Genomic DNA, 25,556 nt, shown 5'->3' with positions numbered 1-25,556 from the left:
ATATCATTTCACCTAAGGTCCTTAGTTTACATTAGGATTCCCTCTTGGTGTTGGACATTCTGTGAGTCTGGACAAATGTGTAGTGACAAGTATCCATCATTATAGTATCATATAGAGTAGTTTAAACTGCCCTAAAAATCTGGCAGCCTGTAAAGCTTAACTGCTTTGGTTATTTTGCTTTTGTGGGGCATGGAGATGCTGGGTATGCATTTAAATGAACCCTGTTGGGAGACCACCGTGGGAGTCTGCACACCTCCACCTACCACCGCAGGAAGTCTTCTTGGCCTGGGGTGCCGCACATGCACAGCACCGTTTCTTGTTCAGTTTGTACGGGCAGCTATTTGTGTCAGGCACCTTGCTGAATTCTTGCATCATCTTGTTGGGCTCTATGGAGCTTGTGATAGTCATATTCCCCATAAAGTGCAATGAGTGTGGCTTGACCTCTCCAGGTTTGAGCATCTCCACTTGATTTTTGCTTTTAGGTTCATTCCAGCAAATCAGAAACAAAGAGGCCTCCATATACCCTTGAAGGAGCACCTGCTGAAGAAGCCTCCAGTGGCCCACTGCTGGGTGTGGCTGTTACAAGAGGGAGAGGCTGGGGGCACACTGGGGCAAAATCTGCTAGTTCCATGCCTGCTGGAGCCACCCAGTGTGTATGGAGTTTAGTTTGGATTCAACCTGGGGGAAATAGGTATTATCTGAGGTTCTAGCACTGCTGTTGATGCAGTGGGATGAAGGGGAGGCCACAGGGACACACTGGAGGGCTGTGCTGGGCTGTAGCGCTTTACAGTAACCCAACATGGGGTGAGGCCCAGAGGCCTGGTTGAGTTACACCCAGGCTGTCTTGGATGCTTGGCATTGGCAAGAAAAGGCCAGGGAGACTGTAGGGGAAACAGAAGCCCCAGAGGTGCTGGGGCCTTGGCATCATTAGGTTATCTTTACCTTTCTGCGTAGAGGTCTGGCCAAGGCTGGCTCTTCCCCGAAGTGGGGAATTCCTGCTCTTGTTTGTGCTGGTAGACAGATTGCTGTTTGCTGAGGGGTGAGGGGTGGTCTCCTTCCTCTCTAGGCAGGATAGGGGGCTGGTAGGCATGATAGTTTTGCTGCTTGTGTTCTGCCTTGTCTCCTGATCCTCTCAAAATCTGCCTTGCTCCTCTGAGTATTCCTAGAGGAGCAATTGTTGTGATTTGAATTGTGTGGCCTCCCTTCTCCCACAAGGCATGTAACGAAGCTCAACCCCCAATGTTATTTAGACATAAGGCCTTTAAAGAGGTGATAAAAGTTACATTAGGTCATAAGGCTGGGGCCCTAATTTAATATGACTGGTGTCCTCATATGAAGAGGAGACCCTAGAGTTACACAGGTGCAGAGGAAAGGCCATGTGTGGACATAGAGAGGAGGCCAGGAAGATACCTCTCACTTAGAAACCAACCCTCACAGCATCTTGATCTTGAACTTGGAGGCTTCAGAACTGTGAGAAAATAAATTTCTGTTGTTTAAGGCACCCGGTCTGTGGCATTTTGTTATGGTCATCCTAGTTGACTAATACAGCAATTAAAGATAGGAATGACAGGTTCACTGAAACTCAGTGCTTGGGATTGGTAGAGACCCAGTGCTGTACGTCATAGGATGGGGAGGGAGTGCTGCTGTTGGTCAGATCTGCTGAAGGCTGGGACTTCAGGGTGAGGGTGTAGACCTGCATCTTGGATCTCTGGTATCCCAGAAGCAGATAGCTGGTTATCACTTCTTTGTACCTCTGGCCTGTCAATGAGTCCTGGATATTCTCACGGAGTAATCCATGGACACAATCAGCTCAGTCTGTGAGGTCTTTGTACTCAAGAGACTGATTCTCCATAAGGCTTTAGTTCCTCATCTTTATGACCCATATTCATTCATGGATCCTTCGTCATTTACTTTAAAGTGCTTCTCTTGCTAGGACATTGAGAATGAGAAATTTCTTGAGCAGGTTTTCACATTCCATGCACAAGTCAAAAGGAAGATGGTATATTCTGCTCACTTCTTCCTGCAGCTCCTTAAAGTTCTGTCCATCAAAGGCAGGGATCCACTGACCAATGTATAGAGAATGATTGCCAGGCTCCACATAGCCATGGAAGGTCCCTCATACTTTGGACCCTGCAAGAGTTCCAGGGAAGCATAAAGAGGGACTGTTCCAAAAGTTATCTAACTTGTTGACAAGGTGAATTAGTTGCTGAAACCAAAGTCTACAATCTTGATGTTCATGTCAGCATCCAAGAGCTAGTTTTCTTTCTTTAAGTCTCTATGGACAATAAACTTGTGGTGCTAGTTCTGTATAGCAAACACTGTTTGGCAGAATTTGACTTTGATCTCTTTTTCTTGCATACTTTCATGAGCCACTAGGTACTCATCTCCACTAGTATACTCTATGACAAGGCTGCTTGTCCCTAGTCTCCATCACTTCACATAATCTCACTATGTTGGGATGATTGAAAACCTTCATGATTTTTACTTTTCGGGATAGTCTCTGGAGGGTGGAGGAATTCTGATGATCTTATCAGTGATCTTTATGGCTACCTTTTCCTAGTCAGGATGTGTCAGGCCAAGTTCACCACGACAAAGGTACACTTGCTGATGGTCTTGAAGAGTTGGTTGTTGTCAACATGGTTCTCCTAAGCAGAGATGTTGGATTAACAGCTGGGCTTGAAAGCAAGCTTGGGAATTTAAGCTCGGGATAAGCTGGTGAGAAGCTTGGCCAGGTCACCTCAAAAAAAAATCACTTCCAAAGACCACCTGATGAACCGATCTTTATGATGGAATCAAAACACAATGGCAGACTAAAAATGAACTAAAAACATACTAAAAAAATGCGAAAAAAAAGATGTGAGAAAAAAGAATAACTTTTAAAAATGAAAGAAAAAAGAAGAAAAAAAGTAAAAGTAAAAAAGAAAAGTCAGAAAAATAGAAAGTGAGAAAAGATAAAGAAAATGGGAAAGTGAGGGAAAAAAAGTAACAAACAAAATATACAAAAACCCACAATGCCAAGGAGAAAACAAGCTAACTTTAGTCAAATGTCCTTCAGGTCATTGAAAACCAGCTTCCTGAACTAGAAGCACAGCAAATCTCAGCCCAACCAGGGGCTTACATAGGTGCTTGGAATTCTATAATAATGGTTGCTGTGAGGTCACAGCAAGAAACGGACCAATCTTGGCTGGTGATCATCCACAGTGTTTTTTCTCATTTTTTTTGGTCTTACAAATCTATTTGTCTTAAAAAAGAATTGCTGAGAACTCCCAATAGCTTTTTGTTCATGTACATTATATTTATTGATATTATTAGAATTGGAAAACTGTATGATGCTTCAGTGGCTTTTTCATTTCTAGTTTGAAAAACTGTAATAATTTTTTTAGGCTAAGAGTATTTTTAAATGCCCAAATGGGTGGGGATTTTTAATTTCTCTTTTTGTTAACTTTCTTCATTCTATTCATATTTCAGTTTGTAAAATATAGCTAAAATACCATTATAAGAATGATGATTCCTCAATATCATCTATTCAGTGTTAACATTTTTCCCATATATTTTGAAATCTTTTGTTTTTCAGATTGTACACTTGAATCAGGATCCAAAACAGGTCCACATATTGTGATTGGTTGGTATGTCTCTTAAGCGTCTTTTAATCAGTTTTTGCTACATCTCCTTCTTTCTCTCATAATTTATTTTGGAGGAATTCAGTTTTCTAGTGTCCTTCTGTTTGGATTTGCTGATTGTATTCCTGTGGTGTAGATTAACATGTTCCTCTGTATTTCCTGTATATTGATAGCTCAGTCTTGAGGTTTAATCAGATTTTACGTGATCTTTTTGGTGAGACTCCTTCATGGGTGCTGTGTTCTTTTATCAGGAGGTACATGGTGTCTGATGGTCTCTTTGTCATGTTAACTGGCTTCTATTCTTATTGCCTAGATCCATTATATCATGACAGGTAGCAAAATACTCTATTATCTGTTCAATTATTAGCTGGAATACTTCTACAAAGAGAAATGTCTCATCTATTGTAAATTTCTAACCCAATTACCTGTGGTCCGAGATGACAGTCTTTGATTCCTGTTCTTGAAATTTGTTGGAGGTGTTTTTAATGGTGTAATACACATACTTTCCCCCCACCCCCCCCCCCAGGTTTTTCTATAGGACTTCTAGGTAAAATTTCACTTCAACAAATGTTTCTGTAACAAAAAAGTATTTTGAAAGGTTCTGAACAAAACCAAAGGAATAAATGGCTAAGTGAGGAATTTGGGCATCAAAAACATCTTAGATATTTGAGGTCCTAAGAATATTTGATATCTTGTCAGGGCTGAAAAAATACAAAGGCAGTTATCTACAGTGCTACCCACAGCCCTTAGCATTGTGCCCAACACGCAGTACATGTTCAATGTATTTTACCATTGTTAGTATTATATAATCTATCCATCTCATTTTATGTGTGGGAAACTGGGACTCATTCATTTGTTTGTTCATTATATTTCCGAGCCCACGTGGTCTGAGGAGGCACTATACTAGGTGCTGTGGTAAACTGCAAAATAAAGTCCCTGAGTCTGTTGTGCTTTTTTTTGGGGTGGGAGAAACAAAAGAACAAATTAACAGGTAAGTTGAGAGATGATAATGATATGAAAGGAATAAACAGGGTGATGTGTTAGTGCTATTAGGTGGGGCACTATTTTAGGTGCGGTACTAACATTTCCTAAGAGACTACTGGACCAAGAAGGAGTTCAAAAAGGAAGATCTAGGAAAAGGATTTTCCAAAGGCTCTGTGGTGGGAATCAGCTTGGCATGATTAAGTTGCAGAAAGGCCATCAGTGTGGCTGACTGTGAACAGGCAGGCAGAAGGGTGATTGAAGGTGAGTCTAGAGAGGCAGGTAGGGGCAGAGAAGAGAATCCAGTTTTTGTGGCCAATTCCACGTCGGTACATTTGGTATCTCACTCTGCATGATTCTGAGGCCCTGACATTTCTGTTTCTTCAGCAGAACATGCGCAGTTCCAAAATACAGTGTTTTAAAAATTACTTCCCTGATTCTGTCTGCCCTGCTTTGAAGTCTAGACCTGTATCTTAGGAAGGCAGTTCTTAAGGAAACGTGGCCGCTTTGCTCCAGCCTGAGTTTTCTTTCTGGCTGCTGCAGTCTGCTCGTGCCCCGGGATCTCTGGCGTGAGTTGCTGATTTGAGCAGCGTTGAAGAGCCAGCCTCAGGATGATTCCTGCTTTGCGCTCTGCCCTGACCTCTGGTGGACTCGGCCTGTTAAGACACAGATCAGGCTAGAAACTGGAAGCCTTTGCTTCCTATCCCCACCTGCTGGTATTGGGCTTGGAGTGTGCACTGCACAGTATTTTGAAGACCTCCAGGACCTGCGGAGAGGCACAATGTCAGACACTGCCATGGGGTGGCTGGGTGACTTTGACCATCCAATACCTCTTATTTTGGTACAAGAACCTTTCTTTAGAGTATGGATGGCATCAATCCTGCATGTAGCCCAAGTACAAGGAGTGGGTGCAGGACATGGCCTGACCAATGGGAGCTCACCATTCCTTTGGCCCCAGGGATTGGTCCGGAAAGAGCACATGACCGAAACTGGGCAAATCAGGTCTTCTCTAGGAGTTGGTACAGGGACCCTGGGAGAGAAGGCTCACACTCCTGGATCTAGAATTTTATAGGTCCTGTATATCCGGATTGCCAGTAGCCATTCCTTTGGCCACATGGAAGAGAGGCTGCCTGAGGATTAAATCAACACTGAGGAAGAAGGTGGGGGTCTGGAAATTCAAAGGGAGTTATCATTTCATCTCCTGCTTCTGGGTGTGCTTACAGTGAGCCAATAAATTTCCTTTTTACCCTTAAGCTAGTTTCAGTAGGGTTTTTGTCACTTGCAGCTGGAAATCTCCTAATTATTGCAATCAGTACTGGCCATTGTTATCATCAAAACAGTAGTAGGTAATCAAGGGTGAGTTTGAAGTAAATACACTGGGGCACTTTATGACCCTCACCACATTTGTTATTATATACTGTATAGTGATCAGTGTGATTTTTTAAAATGTCAGTCTCTCTATGAGCAGGATCGTATTTATTTGCTCATCACTCTAGCTCACTGGATGATAGTAAGTTCTCAATAAATATTTGTGGAATGAATAAATAGCTACATGGCAATCTTTACTGACATGAGAACCTAATTGCCATTAGCCAAAACTATTGTGGTTATCTAGGGGAATGCCCTATTCATCAGCAAGTTATACTCAAGTGAAGTGTTTAGGGGCAGAGTGGGATGATGTCAGCACTTAAGTGGTTCAGCAATAAATAAATACACACACAAATAAGTAAATAAATAAAAAAGAAAAGTATATCTGTGTGTGTTAGAGAAAGAAAAGAAAGCAAACACAGCAAAATGCTAATCAGTACTGAAATTAAGTGGTGGCTACAGAGGTGTTCATACTATTCTTTCAACTTTTGAATGCTTGAAAATGATCAAAATTTAGGTTCAGAAAAGAAGAAAGATTACCATTATCTGGATGGGCACTCATGTTTGCCCTGCCTTTAAGAAACTTCCAATCTCCAAATTGTAGGACAGATATACCAGAGAAAGACCATTTGCACTACAAAAGAATTTTTCACTTTTCAGGGGGAAAAATCCTCAAGTCTTCAAATAATACCAGTTATAATGGTCCAGGGAAGGCACTGAGTTCAGCTGTAGGGGAAACTGGAATTAGCCCTATAGAGCAAATCTTCACCTCCTTCTCTTCCTTCCTTCCTCCTTCCCTCCTCCACCTTCTCTTTCCTTTCTTCCTTTTTTATTTTGCTAAAGTAGAAAATATTTTGTTTTTATTAGATTCTAAAGTCACTGTAAAAGAAAACTGCAGACACTAAAGAAAGATATAAAGGAGACAATAACCCATCACTGGATTAAGGTATTATGATTTCTCTATTGCATGACCTAGTGTAAAAACTTAGCCACACATATTAATTTATTTATGAAGCAGGAAAAAATAGACCTACAACATTATTTGTCATGGTGATGGCATCATCACCACCATCATCACCATCATTGTCATCATCATCATCACTGGAGGCTTGCGTCAGGCACTGTGCTAAATGCTTTACTTACTTTAATTCTCACAACTACTGTATGAATCAGAGGAAAGCATGGGGCGGGGGGGGGGAGGGGGGGTGGGGGAGGAGGTTAACTTGCCAAAGGCTGAGTGGAGCTTTAAACCTGCCTGGCTGACTCCAGAGCCTGTGCTCTTAATCATGCACCATTGTTTGTATCCAGTTCTCTAACTTTGCGTGCTTTAGTTATTTCTCAGTCTTAACATTTTATAAACAATGCTTCCAGGAATATCTTAGGGTAAACATTTTTATGAGTCCTCAAAAATCTCAGCCCTTAGGACCCCTGGACTGTATTTCTTTCTGAAATATTAACGAGGCAGATATTCTTATTGAGTAAACAGGAAAATACACTCAACAATGAGTCTTCCTATAAAGTGTGCCACCAAGAGTTGGAAGGGAGTCTTCTGGTTGATCTACTCTGGGCTAGAATCTTCTCTAATAATTACTTGGTGACAGAGGTAATTACAATAGTAATAACCCTTCCCCCTCCCCACACCCCCCCCCCCCAACACCTCGCTATGTCACACTGGACCATGCCTTTTTCCTTTGTGATTTGCTTATTCTTTAAAATAATCCTGTGAGGTAGGTGTTAACTGCCTATGTTCAGATGATAGCAAATATCCTGTGGCATCCCTGACAGATGAACACAGCTTTTACTTAACACATGCCTATGAAATGGGAACTCTGTTTTGCAAAGCACTTTGGACCACTTGTGGACTGCTCTAATTGCTGACGTATTATTTTATGTAAGAATTCACTTAAAATCCCTTACAGAATTCACCACAGGATTCACTAGATCTCTTTTCACACAATATAGCTTGCACTTGAAAAAGAAAAAAATAACAGTGAACGTAGCTGCCATTATTGAACATGTGCAAGGGGCCAGCATGTGTTCTTAGTGCAGTTCTCACCCGCATTACCTCATTTGTGCATTACAACCTCAGGAGTGGTTGTGGGGGGGAGGGGAGGAGGGGGGGCCTGTTATTTTCTCCATTTTATATATGAGGTGGTTGAGGCCTGTAGGTATTAAGTACCAAGGCCAAGACAGTCCCTTCCCACCTGCATGCATTTGTCTGTGGCTTTAGAACCTGACCTCCCTAGAAAGTTTCCTGAGGGTGGGAGAGTGAAGCTGGTCAGTGGGGTCACCATAGGAAATGTCAATTTAGAAAGACAGAAAGCAGCTGACCAAACTCCTTCCCCAAACTCTTCAGTTTTCAGAGTCTTATACAGTATGTATGTGGGTTGTAACAAGGAAAATTTAGATGAAAGTCTAGCAAACATTAATTATATCAATAAACATCTATTAATGATGTCATAGTGATTTTATATTTTGTTGAGGGGCTAAAATAACTTATTGGTAAGATAATAAAACTTACTAATAATTATTGGGTTTCTTTTTATGTACTATGCCTGCTCGTTTAAGGAAAATATTTTATTGAGGTGAAAGTCACATATCAGAAAATTAACCATTTGAAAATGAACAGTTCAAAACTGAGGGTTGCTGGAGGGGAGGTGGGTGGGGGGATGGGATAAATGGGGAAGGGGCATTAAGGAAGACACTTATTGGGATGAGCACTGGGTGTTATACATAGGGGATGAATCACTGGAATCTACCTCTGAAGTCATTAATGTACTATATGCTAACTAACTTGGATATAAATTAAAAAATTAAAAATTAAAAAAAGATAAAACGAACAGTTCAGTGGTATTAAGTGTATTCAAAATGTTGTTCAACCACCATTTGATTTCCAAAACATTTTCATCACCCCAAAGTAAAACCTTTTACCCATTAAACATATTCTCTCTCTCTCTCCCCACCTCTTAGTCCCGAGCAACCACCATTCTGTGTTCTGTTTCTATGGTTTTCTTTATTTTGGCTATTTCATAGCAAGGAAAATTTGTATGTGACTTTTGTGTCTGGCTTTTTTGGTTAGGATGGTTTGGAGGTTCATCCATGTTATAGCATGTATCAGTACTTTATTCCTTTTTTATGGATGAATAATATTCTGTTGTGTTTGTCTATTCATCTGTTGATGAATTTTTCCATCTTTTGGGCAAGTAAATCCCCATGGTCATCCCCCTCCTGATATTGGTGATAGTAGCTGTCATTTAAGAGTACATTATATGATTAATACTGTTATTTCTCCATTTTACAGATGGAGAGACTAAAGTTTATAAAATTTAAGCACTTTTTCTAAGTTATATACTAGTGATAGAGCTGAGATTAAAACCCAGGTCTTGGTGACTCTAAAACTGTCAGTATGTGATGATTATGTGTCTGAGTTTCCTGTCTTTCATAAAGATGATTTTAAAAAAATTGCAGTGGATACCTGCTGACCATCAGCGATAAAAACCACTAATCAGTGAGTTCTGAAATCAATTTAGTGGGTCACAAACCTCATCAGAAACTGAAATAGAATGGAATAGAATGGAAAATGTTATGTAGTAAGAGTATTACTTTGTGAAACTCTCATTTCAGTTACATGTGTATGGCATGTATGGGTGTGTCTGCCCTGCCATGATGTAAAATATATATTTTTTTTAAACAATATTTTTTAACGTTTATTTATTTTCGAGAGACAGAGAGAGGCAGAGCATGGGGGAGGGGAGAGAGAGAGAGAGAGATACAGAATCTGAAGCAGGCTCTAGGCTCTGAGCTGTTTGTTAGCACAGAGCCTGATGCGGGGCTCAAACTCACGAACTGCAAGACCATGACCTGAGCCGAAGTTGGACGCTCAACCGACTGAGCCACCCAGTCACCCCAAATATATTTCTTATTGTGGGTCTCAGTCAAAAGTTTTTGAAAAGTGTTGCACTAAGCTACTCGCAGGTTCATTTTTTCCCCCTTATGTATGAACTTCCTTGTGCCTAAATGGTCCTTGTTAGTTTCTGCATTCTTAAATATGGAGATGTTCCTCTCATCCTCCAAATTCACAAATCACAAATTCCCTGAAGTACATTTTTTGCTCCCTCACAGTCATCCCTGACTTACCTTACATGCCCTTTTAAGATTTGGTTGGTGAGTGCCAAATTTGGTGCTGCATGCCTTTGAAGTTCTGTTCACAATCCGCAAATACATTGTTTGCTTGGTTATTAAATGACAAGAAATGTGCACATTTAATAAACACTTTAATAGATGATAGCCCACATCGATCCCATTCAACACAAGCAATAATTGTGCTCATTTGTCACTTATTGGCACCCCCATCAGATGGGTGAGATGTGGAAGAAGACATCTTCCCTGCTGTTTGTCACACAGTGCGAGTGCAATGTGGAGCTCTAGTCCCCAGACAGCCTCCGGGAAGGGGCCCTGTGGATATGCAGATGATAATTTCACATGGTGAATGTTGGGTTTTCTTCACGTCAGTAGCTATCCACAGCAGTTCTCTAGGGACCCTTTCAAAAGCCAGTTTGAAAATGTGTTCCTTAAAACACAGAATTTTATTAATAATGAGAACATATTAAAAATGCCAAGTTGTTGCTGGGAAAGTCCAAAAGCGGTCTTTTAATAAACTAGAGTGAATTATAGCTTAAATCTACAAAACAGAATTAGGGTTTAAATTTTTCATTTCTGTACTATAAATGCAAGAATTCAGTTTCTTATTGAAATGTTAAAAAAAAAAGTCATGTCGAAAGTTCAAGGGGTTCTTGATTGGGTGGGGATGATGCGGAGACTGGTCATTCAGTAAATGTTGTTGAAATACCCATTGTGTGTAAAATACTGTGCCTAGTGTTGAGGATACAAAGGAAAAAAGTATGTTATAGTAAGCTACTTCAGGAAGCTATCCAAGAGAAAAACTCCTGTCTGTGTTCAGACATTTAAAGAAAGTTCATCAAGATCTTGTATGTCATCAGTGGTAGGAAATTAGAACCATAATGTCTGTTAAAAAGGGAATAGTTATATATGTTTTGGTAGAAGCATAGAATGTGATACAGAAAACCATTACAAAGAAAGAAGTAGACCTTTAAGACGATCATGAGAAAAAAGCAGATTTTAATGTGAACAGAAGCATGCTCTTGTGAAGAATGTGTCTCATTCACTGTTTTATTTCAAGCATCTAGAATAGACCTTGACATATAGTAAGTGTTTGGTAAGACTATGATAACATTTTAATGAAAATATCATTAAATTTTATTAAATAAAATTTTATTTTTATTTTATTAAATAAAAAGCATTATTTAATAAAAATATTTGTACACAGATATACATCAAACTGTGAAGAGTGGTTAACTCTGAGGCATATGCTTGGGGATGGAGAAAGGGGGGACTTTGGGAGGGCAGAGATCAAACCTTGCATGGGTCCCAGTGCTTGTTAAGTGCACTCAGTGTCTATGAAGTATAAACAACCAATGTTTTGAGTTAGGCCTATAGTTGCCTGATTCATTTTTGTATTCTATTATTTTATTTATTTTTTTAAGTAGGATCCATGCTCAATGTGGTGCTTGAACTCATGACCCTGAGATCAAGGGTCACATGCTCTACCAACTGAGCTAGCCAGGCATCCTCATTTTTGTATTCTAAACAGTGACTAGAAGGATGCCTTGAACGTAGTGGTTGCATCAGACACTATTGGCTGCTTACATAGCAGCTGTTCCTCATTTCTTCCTAAGTTTATACACCCCCCAATTTTCAGGCTACAATATGATCTGGGAATGTGGACCATTCCCCTGAGTACAGGGTCTAAACCTAGTTTAGTAATTGCATTCCCCATTTGCTCCAGAGATTTAGGGGTGGCCATGTGACCAACTTGTGGCCAGTGAGATGTAAGAAGAAGTCTTCTGGGAGGGATTTTGCTTCTGAGTAAAATGAGATAGGCGAGGAGATTAGCTTTTTTCTTGTCTTAAATGTGGTTGTGTGAAGCTATGATGTTTGGAGTTGAGGCAGTCATATTGCTAAAGCAAGAAGCCCAAATGTAAAAAGTAAAGATTGAAGAGCAGAAAGGTAGAGAGTGTCTGGGTGCTAGGTGACATTGTGAAGCCTCTGTATCAGTCCTGAAACTTCCAGAAAGAGACTTGAATTGTGAAATTTTGCAAGCAACTATTAGGTATGCATTGCTACTTGTGGTGAAAGCAATTCTAAGCCTATACAGTGGTCTAAAAACAGGGTTGCATTAGTGGATTCAAGTATTAATGAATTCAAGGAGGTAACAGTCTAATTGGGGACATAAGCTGTATAAATTAAAAAAAACCCTTCACAATGCAAGATGATGTGTACTGAATGAATAATGCAGCCTGGTGGGCCTATTGGGAAGGTCTTCATGGAAGATACCAAAATGTGAACTGTTTTACAAAGAACCTAACTAAATAACCGACCTATTTAAAAAAAAAAGTGAACTGATGCTTGAAAGCTGGTAATAGTAAAGGTGTGGATTTAACAATTAGCTGTGCAAAAGAAGTCAGTTTAGTTTTTGATAGCTTAAATTGGTCTCATTTTTGAGACTTCATTCTGCTTGATGTTCGGAAACATAATACTAGTTTATTCTAGGTATAGTCAGTCAAGTCAGTATTTTCTACCCTCCTTCCTTATCTCTAGAAGATATCTAAGTACTGATGGGCTCATGTGGTGTCATGGAGTTGGAGTGGGGACATTTGATCCTATGTTGGTGACTGTTGACAATGGCAGTACTTCTCAAACATGCATATCACCTGCATGTTTATGAAAATGCAGACTCTGATTCAGAAGGTCTAAGTAGGGCCTGAGATTCTGCATTTCAAGCCTTCAGGTGATGCCATTGCTGCTATCCTGTGGACCACACTTTGAGCACTAAGGAGATGACTCTGCTTAAAATCACTGTTTTGGAGCTTTTTCTTTTCAGTTTTATAGAAGCCAGGCTTGAATGGGGCAGGTCCCCACCACTACTCATAGTCATTGCATCAAACTATGGTTTAATTCTCTATTGTCTTTTTCCTCCTATTTTATATATGATTTATGTTTTTGGTTTTTCCTTCTCTCCTGTAGCTCCGCTGGCTGTCATGAGCTGGGAATGTGCCACTGGAAAAAGGTGGCACATGTAATTCATTGTGATAATGGAATCTTTCATTGTAATGCAATTAACAGTGGACATGTCTGGTTTTACTCTGGGAAAGCAATATGGAAAGAGTTATTTAAATTAGTGAAAGAGTATTGACATATAATTAATACAGGATTGCTCTGTTGGATAAAATTCCATTGTGTGTGGCACATGTATGCCTGTGTATGTTATGCCAGACAATGACAACTATAACAATTGTTTTTAGTGTTGATTTCCTGGCTGTCACTCATGCTGATTTCTGTCTGCTAGTGAGATGGGTGTTAGAGGAAGAGTAATCAGAATCATTATACTTCTCAAAGATCCATTTTTCTATAATTCAGAAACAGGTCTTGCAAGTTCAAGCAGGAATAGTAGCTAAACATAGTAGCTAGGGACCTTGAGTTGATCATCAAAGCTCCCATTAGTGCAAGAGGTGGAACTTTTCTTAATAGAAATTACTGTAAATGGATATAGGAGTCATGGGGGTAATTGACTAACCAAGGCTTAAGCATGTTTGCGGAAAGCAAAAGCCACAAAACAGTATGCCTTCCCCCATTAGCCCCTAAACAGAAGTGAGTGGCGATTGCTGGTAATCCATCTCGAACCAAGAGTAGAGCTCTTTAGGATGTCAAATTACATGGGAATTGTAATGAGATTGCTAATGCTCATTGAATCTGTAGATCGTGTCTTTTATATGAGTTGGGTTATTTTCTAAGATATTATATTTTACTTACCTTGAACCTTCTGTAGTTGAACTGTCTTGGTAATACACCTTGGTGGGATGATGTGTTCTAGGCTCTTTGGAGAATGTTCTGCTATTCTTTCTGTTGCTGGGTTTGAAACGTGACTTGCCTTGACTGTCTGGAATTTTAAAATGTAAGCAATGGTGCCATCCAATGGTGTCTAAGCAGCCTTCTGATAGAGAAGAAAATAGAATTTACTTTGAGGAGATAAGCTTCATGAAGCTCTATGCTCAAATGTGGCTCCCAGGCTCCATGGATTATGTCTGTCTCTCAGTGGAGAGCCAGGTTCTTTGATTCTTGTCATTGTTGGGAAAAGTGACCTTGGTGGAATTCTCTAGTCTTGTCCAGTGAAAGTCACATCTTTCCTGAAAATGGGAAATTTTCTATGTTCTCCTGGCTTTGAGAATTAGGATCTTCATTTTTAAAAAGTAGGGAACTGGTTTTGAATGCAAAACAATGTCTGGTGTAGTACCAGTAAAAGCACTGTATTTTGAAAACCCAGACCTTTTCACCGCTATTTAAAAATCCTATCCTCAAATCTATAACCCTGTTTAAGCAGAAGGCTCCATGCATTGGATCCTGTGCAACTCGAGGTGTTTAAATAATTGTAGCTGAAGGAACACCTGGGTGGTTCAGTCAGTTTGGCGTCTAACTTCAGCTCAGGTCAGGACTTGCCATCAGGATTGACCCCGCGTTGGGCTCAGTGCTGACAGCTCAGAACTTGGAATTTGCTTTGGATTCTCTCTCTCTCTCTCTCTCTCTCTCTCTCTCTCTCTCCCTCCCTCCCTCCCCTGCTTGTGCTCTGTCTCTGTCTCTCAAAAATAAATAAACTTAAAATTTTTTTTTTAGATAATTTAATTGGAATCCGGATGTGGCAGACTTCCTGAGGAAAGCTGGTGTTCCTGCTATTCTCTATTCTCTAGGGTCTTTGGTGAACCCCCAGTTCTAGGACACATAAACAAAAATGCATTTTTTACTGAGGATTTCAGGAAGAAACAGGGAAGATGATTTCTACCATAGACCATGCAATAGATAGCTAATGAAGAAGATCTCATCCCTGTTCTGTCCTCTGCCAGCAAACTTGTCATTCCCCATCTCTTACTCCAGATAGTATTTGAAGACTCCTTTATTATGCAAGTTACTCAGTGTGTGTCCTCAATTTATAGACCCCCCTTCAGCAAAACAAAACCCTGGAATTAGCTTCAGAGTGGTCTTCTAGTGCCTCCTGAAGGCTTCCTCCCTCATCAAAGCTTTCAATTTAGTTATTCATCCAACTAAAATTATTTGGGTGGATGGGTTCTCCTGCTCAGTAAAGAAGATTTTTCTCCATAATGTTATTAAGGTATATCCTGCCTACTTCCAAAAATGACTGTGAACCATTAAGAGATTCAGATGTATGTAAATACTGAGTAATCAATTACATAGTCCAATACCAGGCATCATTCACTTTGTTACTATTTATCCTGTTGCCCCTGGTTGCTCCTTCAAAAGAGTCCTTCAACCATTCCAAGTGGATTTTTTTGTCCTTACTTACCATTTTTTTTCAATCTCTTGGTAACTCCCTTCTTATCCCCCTGCTGAGGCTGGCCAGCTAGCCTTGTTCTTCCTGGAAGCACTCTCTTAGATTCTCTCCCTCTCCAGGATTTCTTAGACCTGGTTGCTGTTATACTTGAAAGGTGTTAATGAATGACAATGATGTAATGTATCATGGCTGCAGGACTATTTGCATTTAAATGGGGACTTTTACATTTGCACAGTCTGAACGCAGAGAAATGACTCCTTGAGGAGAATTACAGTCTTAGGGGCAGGCCAATGAGGCAAGCATTTGGCTGTATATAACCATCATTATACATGGATGCCCCTACCCCTGGGTGAGGGCTAGATGTACTGCGTGAGATGGGTGGGGGAATGCAAGTGTCAACTGAAAAGAACACATTTGACATTACAAAATAATTCTGTATTTGATGGCTTGTATGAACTGCCCCACACTACAGGGTACAAATGTAATGATGTCTCTTTGACTGTCCTGTTCACTGTTGTATTGCTAGTTTTTTTTTTTTTTAATCTCCTTTTTCTGTTTATTTTGTTTTGAGAGAGAGAGAGAGAGAGAGAGAGAGAGAGAAAGAGAGAGTGTGAGCAAGCAAGGGAGGGGCAGAGGGAGACAGAGAGAGAGAATCCCAAACATGCTCTGTGCTGTCAGCTCAGTGCAGAGACCAGTGTGGGGCTCGAACTTATCAACTTTGAGATCATGACCTGAGCCGAAATCAAGAGTTGGATGCTTAACCAACTGAGCCACCTGGGTGCCCCTGAAAACCTTTTTATTGAGGAATCATCAAAATACAAAAAGCTGCACATATTTAGTATACAACTTTGTGAGTTTGGAAATGGGTATACACCCATGAAACTATCACCATAAATCAATGCCATAAATGTATCTGCCACCTCTAAGAGTTTCTTCCCATCCTACTTATTTAGTGATAAGAACACTGAACTTTAGATCTACTCATTTTGCAAAATTTTAAGTATACAGTATTGTTAACTATAGGCACCGTGGTGTGCAGCAGATCTCTGGGACTTACTAATCTTGCATAACAAACTTTGTACTCTTGACAAACACCTCCCTGTTTAGCACTCTCTCCCACCCCTGCCCAGTGTTTTGTGTCCTGGCACCATAGTAAGTGTTCAATAATCATTTGTATAGTGCAAGGATGGATACATAGATGGTTGATTTTTCAGTAGATTGTTTAAACTCTTCCTCATACACAAGAACTCCAAATATCTCTCCTGAGACTTCCATGACCTGAACATTGCTATGAACTGCAGGATTTTTTTCTTAGTCTCCAACGATGAGTGGGGCAGCTAGTCCTTTTTTCTTTCTTTGTGCCAGACTGTGCTGCTGGTGAAGCTGAATTCTTCACAGTCCCAAGAGTCTGGTTCACCTGAAAGAGCCATAGGAGCTCTCCAAGAAGAACCTTCCACTCCTTCAGGGCCGGGGTGAATGGGCACACAGAGCTCTGTCTCAAGACTGCAAATCTGAGCCTTTCCCTGTGTTCATGGGCACAGCTACAGGGCACAGCCTAGTGGACATCCAATCCTAGCTGCAGATATTTGCAATGGGGGAAGAAATGGAATTTGGTAACATATAATGCATGTCAACTGCTTAGTATAGTCTCTGGCATATAGTAAGCATTTAGTAAATGAAACTAATTTATAAAGTGTGAATGTATTAAAGTAGATTGGGTGGCTGCAATAGAGAACAAAATTTAATGGCTCAAAGAAAAAAATTATTTCTCTTGTTACAAAGTCAGGTGACTATTCCAAGTGTTAAAGAAAACTTTTTAGACAATTTAGTTATAAGCATGTATCAGAGTTTTATTATGGTCATGCACATAAGAGAAATCACCCTAGAAGGCTGCTTCCCAAATTCACTTTTGGCAGAGAACCTTGGTAGGAAAAGGGTTTAGTTAGATAATCACTGTTAGAGTAGACACAGAAAGAAAAGTAAGTCTGGTTAAAGGTCACTAGATCTTTGATTGACAGTTGGCAACTGAGTGTGTGGGTAACTGGGCATGTGGGTAATTGGTTTCCCAGAGCAAACCTTAATCCCATTCAAGTTCACAGGAAATTGTTTAAGCATTTTATCAGGAATGCTAACTTCTCAGAAAGAGATTGTGAAGCAAAAAGCTTCTGTCCTCAGACCAGGTTTGGAACAATTTTTCTTATGTGGGACTATGGACCCCTCTGTCCCATCCAGTCATTAAGGAACCCTGGATGATGACAGCTCTGCCATTGTTAGTATATGGCTTTAATGTCCTTTTGGTCACTGTCAGAACAGAGATTTTGTCTTAAGCAAATGAACCAGAGGTTGGAAATAGAACTTATGCTTACACATCACTGAGAACTTAGTTACCCAGTCACCAAGCAGCAAAGGGGGCTAAGAAATGAAATCCCTGATTGGCCATCCAGGTCCTAGCTGCAGATCTTTTACTATGGGGGAGAAATGGAGCTTGGGGACAGCAATGGTCTCTGCCACAGTGAGACTGTGCCTAGCCCTTCATATTCTACTGTGTTCTGAAGCAAGAGTTGGCAAACTGTGGCCCACAGGCCAAATCACACCCACAGCTATTTTGTAAATAAAGTTTTATTGGAACACAGCCATGCTCATTCATTCATTTATTGTCTATGGCTGATTTCATACTACAACAACAGAGTTGAATAGTTGAGACAGGGACTGCATGGTCCAAAGCCTAATATGTTTATTATTTGGCCCATTATAGAAAAAGTTTGCTGACTCTGTGTGGGGCGTCCTGATTGTGTGGGGGCTGGCAAGGCAGGTCGTGGAAGAATTCACTGAAGGCAGAAAAATCAGACAAAAGTTTGTGGAAGGACATCTGGGTGGCTCAGTTGGTTAAGCGTCCAACACTTGATTTCGGCTCAGGTCATGATCTCACAGTTTGTGGAATTGAGCCCTGCATTGGGGCTCTGCAATGACAGCATAGAGCCTGCTTGGGATTCTCTCTCTCAGCTTCTCTCTCTCTCTCTCTCTCTCTATCTGCTCCTCCCCTGCTCATGTACACACTCACGCATGTGCTCTCTCTCTCTCAAAAAAAAAAAAAGCCATAAAAAAAAAGTTTATTGAATACACTGCAAGGAAGCAGCAGAGAGGGCAGCAAAGGAGAAACTGTCTGCCATGAAGTGGTAGTGACGGGCCACAGTTACAGGGTGCAGTAAAGAGTGTGGGGACATATGGAATTTTCCCTTTTATGGTAGAAATGGCACCTGATTGAAATTGGTCAGTTAGGGCCTCTGGCTGTTTTGAGGTGTGTTGCTTAATGAGCCTGTTTGTGTCAGCTCAGTGGTCACTGTGGGCCCTTTGCCTGGCTCAAGTTTCCATTGCTCAAACCTGTTGCCTACAAGTGGCTTCCAGATTGTTTTAGAGAGGGTCCTGAATTGCCCACAGAAATTAAACTGCTGAATCAAAGCATATGTGTGTTTAAATTTCGGTAGGGGTGCCTGGGTGGCTCAGTTTGTTAAGCCTCCAACATCAGCTCAGGTCATGATATCACCGTTTGTGAGTTCGAGCCCTGCATAGAGGGCTCTGTGCCTCTGCGTAGAGGGCTCGGAGCCTGGAGTCTGCTTCAGATTCTGTCTCTGTCTCTCTGCCCCTCCTCTGCTCACTTTCTGTCTCTGTCTCTGTGTCTCTCTCTCAAATATAAAATGAAACATAAAAAAAATAAATTTCAGTAGATTTTGCCCTTTATACTTGCCCTTTGCCTTTTATACTTACACTAGCAATGTATGAGATTGCCTGTTCCCCAGTATCCTCACCAGCACCGAGTGACATCAAACTTCCCTGTGGCCAATTTGATATGTGAGAAATGGTATTTCACTATCAATTAATTGCACTTATGTTATTGGTAGTAAGATTTAGTTCTAGGTATCAGTTATAATAAGAAATGTATTTGGTTTTTGTCCCTGATTCCTGATACAAATCTCCTAAAATCCATGGAATTTGCTAAATGATAGGAATTCACTAAATGATAGAAATATTTTTTGATATTAACAACAAACCCCTTTCAGCCACACCTGAGTTTATATTAATGAGGTGGCTTTTGGAAAGCCCCAGTGGATGGGGCTAGTTATTAGGGGAACCAACCAGGATTATTAGATTGGAATTTATAGTCCCCAAGATGGAGGGGAGAGGAGGTGGAGGCTGGATCAATCAATCAATCATGCCTACATAATGAAGTAATGAAGCCTCAACAAATCCCCAAAAGAATATGGTTTGGAGAGCTTCTTGGGTGGGGGACATGTGGAGGTGCCAAGAGAGTGCCACACAAGCTTTGTGCCCCTTTCCCCATACCTTGCCCTATGCATCTCTTCCATCAGGTTGTTCCTGAATTATATCCTTTTATAATAAACTGGTTATCTAGCAAGTGACACTTTTCTGAGTTCTGTAAGCTTCTCTAGCAAATTAAATGATCTGAAGGAGGGGATCTTGGGAACCTCTCATTTATAGGCAGTGAATCAGAAGTACAGATAACGATCTGGACTTGTGATTCACCTCTGAAGTGACAGTCTTGTAGGACTGAACCCTTAACCTGTGGGATCTGATGGGATCTTCAGATAGTGGCAGAATTGAGTTAAATCATAGGGCACCCAGCTGGGGTTGCAGAATTGCTTGATGTGTGGAAGATCCACACCTTTGGTTTTAGAAGTAAAGTAGTATTAGAGTAAAGGAGAGACATAGAGGAATGTATTTTTCTTTTATACTGATTGCAGCTGAAACTAATCATGTTTTTAGAGTATTTGTACTTCCTATTTTATGGACTGTCTGCTGGCAATCTTGGCACATCAGTTGGCAAATATTGAGTTGTTGATTTTGCATAATAAGTTTTAGGAGCTTTTTATATGCTAGGGAACTGAGCTCTTTATGATAGGAATTGCACAGATTTATCTCATTTTTAAAAGATATTCACTTGACTGTATATATGGAGGTTTTTGCTATACAAATTTTTAAAATTTTTGTGTAGTCAAATTTATCAGTCTTCTCTTCCAAGACTTCTGATTTACATGTCATGCTTAGAAAGCTTTCTGCCCTTTTTTTCTAATAATTTTGTGGTTTTCGGTTTTTACATTTAAATGTTTGCTCCATCTGTAATTTATTTTGTTTGAGGTTAGGGGAATGGATTCGATTTTCTGTTTTCTAAATGGCTACCCATTGTGTGAATACCATTTCTTTAATAATATATTTTTATCATATGTTAGTTTCCTATGTTTTGGGGTCTATTACTGGAATATTCTACTGATATGTCTATTTATGGTTCACTATTATGTTGCTTTAATTAATACAGCTTTATATCATATTTTAATATCTGGCAGGGCTAGTTTGACCTCATTACTTTTTTTAATAGGATTTTTCTGGCTAGTTTTACTTGTTTATTTTTCCATGTGAAAATAGTTCAAAAATACTGCTGATAATTTTTATTTGCATTGCATTAAATTTATATATTAACTTGGCAGGATTGACATCTTTATCAAGTTGATGTTGAGTTCTTAAGCATGGACATAATATACCTTTCCATTTGAAGAACTTGTGTTGTTTTTAAATTACTTTTTGCTTATTGACTGAATTTTTCCAACTGTGAAAATCTTTCTGAGCCTGGACCACTTGGTTCATTTCTTACGCTCATGTAAATTATTGTTTTTAATTGCTGAGACACAACCTGTTCCACAAATTGAGAAGATCTGTGTTATAATGAACAAACACACAGAGCAAACATACTTTACTGTAGGAAATGATACATTTGTGGATTTTATCATTGCCTTGCTGTCCCTAAGTGTTTTTTGGTGATTGCTTCATAGAATAGGAGCAAGGAGATCATGACACAGAGGGAGGAGAAGAAGATCTGGAAGACCGATCTAGAGAAAGTGTTGGTTCAACTCTTAATCTGGAAACTTCCATGTTATTGAGCAACTTATCGTTGTGGGCTCACTTATAGTCCGGACCTCTGGTAAAAAGTGGAGAATATGCCTCAGAGTTGTCCCACGCAAGGGCCAAAGTGTCTGGGGTATTTATGAAGTTCCGTTTGTCATTGAGTAAACGCTGCTTCTGGTGCCATCAACTCAGGCACCTCTAGTTCTCTTTGAGTGTGCACCTATGGCTAAGAAAAGCCCCACGCAGAGAGTCAAAGATGCTTATAGTTGGAAGTGGTTAGCTTACAGAGGAACAGTGGAGGAGAGGCGCTGATACAACTGTCTTAAAACGTTTTAAGTTTCTGCATCCTTAGCCATCAGATACCCGCCCATGTTGAAAGAAGATTAGGGTAGTTAATATTTTGGATCGTTGGTACCATCTATGCTCCTTTCTTAGGAAATTCTACCTTCACCTTGAGTGGGCATGTCTTCATTCTTTGCTTTGGAACTCTCTCTTCCCACTCTCCTTCCTACTGTACTGATTGGACCAGGGCCTAAACTAATCTCAAAGTTAGCAGTGCTATGGGCTTGTCAATAACCCGTGACTTACTATTGGAGTTTGTTCCAATTCAAAATAGCAGGGCAGGTCATGTTCCTCATTTGGGGATATGGAATTGAGAAACAAAGAGCCGGTTGCTGGTTAGTAGTAGGAGCTAGAATTAAAATATTAATGTATGAAAAGTGGAACATGATAGCTACTTTCAAGCAGAAGTCATGAAAGTTGGTTGTCAGAGGAAGATGGAGAATGAAAGGGTAGGGGGAAGAGAAAGAAAGGAGAGAGCTAAGAGGCCAACCCCCAAAGATGCCTTGTTTCTTGTCTTTCCTGAGTCTTACAATAACTACCTCCACCCTTTACTTGAGTTACTATAAGTGAGTTACTGTTATTTGTCTTGACCAAAAACACATTAGCAGAAAATTGAAGGATGATCCATCAAGAGTAATTTATGCATTTTCCCCTCCATTCTCTGGGGGCAGCTATTTTGCCAATTCACAGTTGTCCACTGTTGTGAAAGTCTCCAAGAATATAAAATCCGGAGAAAATGCTAGTCATTAATTGGTGTAGGCTTGTCTTTCTCAGAACAGGTAGTGATAACATCATACAGTTTACTCTATAAGGAAGCTAAACTTTCATCCTTTCAAGAAGAGAGGAAATCTGATTAAATCCATTATATTAGTAACCTCGTGCTTTATAAATGGGTCCTGACAATAAAGAGGTTAGAGGGAGGAAGTTTTAGCAAGTTTCCTTTAATGAAACTTAATGAGACCCTCTCACCTGAGTTTTTATTGACCTAAGCGTCTTTGAGGAAATAGCTTCACCTACCATCCACCAAAGAAGCTCAGTTGACCAAGTACAAAGAGGCAAAAACAAGCCAGGAGGCTTAATTCAATCCATCCATGCTAAGCAAATATGACCCACGACAAAGCTGCATTAAATAGAACCTGCAAATGACACACATAACATGTTTATTCAACCCCTTCTGTGTTCAGGCTTTGTGTTAGATCCTGGCAGCATAGAAGTAAGTGAGAAAGACTTGTTCCTGCACTCAGAACATAGAATCTATGGGAAAGATGGATACTGAATACATATTTATAAGCAAGAGTATAAATACCAAGGGGAAGGACATGAGAGCAAAGCAGGGAAAGCCTCCCCGATAAACTTTATTTCTTTATTATTTTGAAGCTGACACCTGAAGAATAAGCAAGAGGAAAAGCCTTCTAGAAATAAGGATATTATTTGCAGAAGAGGTCAGCCTCCTACTGGGTTTCACATAATTTCTTTGTGCTGCTAAAACTCCACCTGTAATCCTGCACAGGGCATTCTCAAGAGTAGGTCACTTTTTTGGAGGAATAGTGGTAGTTTTTGATCACCTGTTTGTTCTCTGCAGCAGATGCTGTTGGTGCCTGCACAGGGGACATCTGCAGACAGCTGCCTTGCAGGCTGAGGTCCTGTCCCCACCTACATGGGCTGTCTGGCTGCAGACACTATGGGGGTCTTGTGGGGGAAGCCAGCAGCACCAGAGATTTAATGCTTCTCACTGGTTTTCTACTAATATGGGACAGGGAGTTAGAGTTTCCTCACCCTTTAGTGGACTACTCTGAGGTGTGTTTACACAGCCTTTAAGAGGATTCTCGATAGGACCGAAGCCCCAGTAGCCTTCATTGGCTGTGTGTGATCTGTGCCTCAAGAAGTCCTTAATAGGGGCACCTGGGTGGCTCAGTCAGTTAAGTGGCTGACTTCAGCTCAGGTCGGGATCTCACAGCTTGTGGGTTTGAACCCTGAGTTAGGCTCTGTGCTGACAGCTTGGAGCCTGGAGCCTGCTTCAGATTCTGTGTCTCCCTGTCTCTCTCCCCGTCTCCCACTCATGCTGTCTCTCGCTCTCTCTCAAAACTAAATAAATATTTAAACATTTTTTAAAAAAAGAGTCCTTAATGGGCTTTCCTTCCTTCTCTGCCTACCTCTTCCCTCATTTCCTCACAATGCTTCCTAAGATTTCTATCTTGGGGTCTGCTTTTGAGGGGAAGCCACACTACAATGATCTCCAGGCTCTTCATTTTTGCTTTCAAGTTGATGTCATGATTGTATTTATGGTTTGTGGGGACTCCTGTGGGTGGAAAGGAAGGAGAGGACATTCTGGACCAGAAGCTTCTGCTCCTTTCATAATCAGAAGGCTTGTGTGTGTGTGTGTGTGTGTGTGTATGTGTGTGTGTGTGTGTGTGTGTGTGTGTGAGAGAGAGAGAGAGAGAGAGAGAGAGAGAGAGAGAGATTAAAAGTAAATCCTCTTTAGGAAACTGTTGAAAACATCTGTCTCATGTTATTCTTCTCCAGAAGGCTTATATTAAAAAAATAAAGAAAGTGGAAGCAAACCATGTTGGGGGATGAGCCCTGACCTGGGAGTGAAGGGATCTGAATCAGATTCTGTTACAGTCACTCACTGTGTGACCTTGGGAGGGAAACTTCCCCTCTTTGGGCATGGGTTTCCTCATCTATGAAGCAGCAAGGCAGGACTTAGTGGTCTTCAGGGTCACCCAGGGTGCCCTTTGAATATATTTTAACTCCATGGTGTGTGAGCTCTGCTCCAAGCCCAGGGTACGCCAGGGGTGGGGGAAGGAAGGAAAGATTGGATGGGGCCTCATTCATTCATCAAGTGGTTCTTGAAGCTTACCCAGTGCCAGGTACTCTTTCAGGCCTTGGAGGCAGAGATAAACAAGAGAGTGTCAACTGCCTGCTCTGATTCAACCAAAGAAGGCCTTGAATGAAGAGAGTTTGGAGGTTAAAAAAAAAATAAAACAAGTCTTATCCTCTTTTCATCATCTATTTGGCACCTATACATGAATGCAGTTTTTTTTTTTTTTTTTAATTAGATTAACCATTTACTCTCTAGCAGGAAACAAAGCCCTATGGGAAAATGACATGTGGGGCAGGGATATTTTAATGGGAAAAACTTGGGACTATGGGTGCTCTCCTGGAGAGTGAGATGAGGTGGGTAATTATAGGGGGCTTGGGAGAGCTCAGTGATGTGGGTGCCTGGCTGTGGGCAGGAAAAGTGGTCAGTTCAGAGGTGGAGGACTGGCCCTTATCTTGAGCTTTTCCATCTCGGGGCCTCTCAATTTAGCCAGTAGTTTGTACTAAAATTACTGGTCAGGTCACAATGGTGTTTTTTATAAATAGGAGATTGAGATGGGGAGTGGGTGAAAATAGAATGATTTATCATCCTAAAGCAACAGATTTGGGTGTAGGCCCAGTGCTACTGAAAGCGTCCTTTTCATGATGCGTGGGCAACTCTTTCTGCTTCGTAAGTCATCAGAGAGGCAATTGGAATGGCTTTTAAACATGGACCCTGTCAAGTGATACAAAAGTCCCATGATTTACAACCCAAAAAAGTTTATCTTGCTCTGGGAAAAAAGAAGACTTTGGAACCAAAGCCTCACATTTAGAAGCCAATAAAAACATCTTAAAATAACGCCCCCTCCTCCCTTCTTTTCTATAATGAGAAATGGAAGATTTAGCAAGAGGTAGGGGGGCTGTGGGCAGGACTATTGCAATCACCAGTGATTGAGCTTCAAGGTCCAAGGACTTTGTTGTGGGCACTGGAGCCCTAATGATTTATAATTAACTCCAACAAGAAAAACCAAATGCCATGCACTTTCCTAACAGAGCTACAAAAATAACCACATTCATAGTGTTTGCAAAATTGGAAACAAATGTCCCAA

The 25,556-nt window shown here is 40.6% G+C and overlaps 1 pseudogene; it reads right to left on the bottom strand.

The window, feature by feature from the left end:
- Positions 1-131: 131 nt before the first annotated feature.
- LOC125935271 (serine/threonine-protein kinase MARK2-like) lies at positions 132-10,193 on the bottom strand (annotated as a pseudogene).
- Between the last annotated feature and the right edge of the window lie 15,363 nt (positions 10,194-25,556).

This window comes from Panthera uncia, assembly GCF_023721935.1.
Source record: "Panthera uncia isolate 11264 chromosome A1 unlocalized genomic scaffold, Puncia_PCG_1.0 HiC_scaffold_17, whole genome shotgun sequence".
In the NCBI taxonomy this organism is placed as follows: Eukaryota; Metazoa; Chordata; class Mammalia; order Carnivora; family Felidae; genus Panthera; species Panthera uncia.
This window is presented reverse-complemented; position numbering and strand designations above follow the sequence as displayed.